The sequence below is a fragment of the Mus pahari genome, chromosome X (genome assembly GCF_900095145.1).
Source record: "Mus pahari chromosome X, PAHARI_EIJ_v1.1, whole genome shotgun sequence".
In the NCBI taxonomy this organism is placed as follows: domain Eukaryota; kingdom Metazoa; phylum Chordata; class Mammalia; order Rodentia; family Muridae; genus Mus; species Mus pahari.
The window spans coordinates 38486060-38486949 of record NC_034613.1 but is presented as its reverse complement, the minus strand read 5'-3'; positions in this window follow the sequence as shown (position 1 = coordinate 38486949).

The window sequence follows — 890 nt, the reverse complement described above, 5'->3', positions numbered from 1 at the left end:
CCACTTTGCCTCTATGAGGATACTCCCCCTCCCATCCACTCTCTTCTGCTTCACTCCTCTAGCATCCCCCTATGTTGAGGCATCAAACCTCCACAGGACCAAGGGTCTCCCCTTGCATTGATGTCTTGTGTAGTTATGCCATGGGATGATGGTGCTTAAACCAAGAGCCATGTACTAGCTAACCTCAGTGCCACGCATGGGAAACTTCCTTTTAAGTTGTTGGTTGGGAGTTTACAAGAGTCTCCTAAATCCATATGCACTATTGTCATTGCCCTTTGTTGTCATCCAGAACTTGAAGGTAAGGACCCAAGGGCATCTCTGGCCCCAGTATACTTGGGCATCAAGTCTCTACAGGATTAGGCAATCCTCTTCCATTGAGGCTAGACAAAGCAGCCCTCTGCTACATATGTGTTGAGGCCTTGGACCAACCCATGTATCCTCTTTGGTTGGTGGCTCTGGGAGCTTCCAGAGGTCCAGGTTAGTTGACACTGTTGGTCTTCCTGTGGGGTTGTCATCCCCTTCAGTTCCTTTAATCCTTGCCCTCTTTCATAGGTGTCCCCGCCCTCTATTGCATGCTTGGTTACAAGTATAATGCTTGGTATCTGCATTTATCTCAGTCAGTCACTGTGTAGAGCCTCTCAGATTACAGCAATGCTAGGCGCCTGTTTGCAAGCACAGTATAGCATCAGGAATAGTGTCAAGGATTGGTGCCTACCCATGGGATGGATCCAAAGTGGGGCTGTCATTGGTCAGCCAGTCCTTCTGTCTCTGCTCCACTTTTGTCCTTGCATTTCTTTTAAACAGAAGAAATTTTGGGTCAGAAATTTTGTGTAGGTGGATTAGTGTCCCCATTAGGATTTCTGTATGGCTACTGGAGGCAGTCTCTTCAG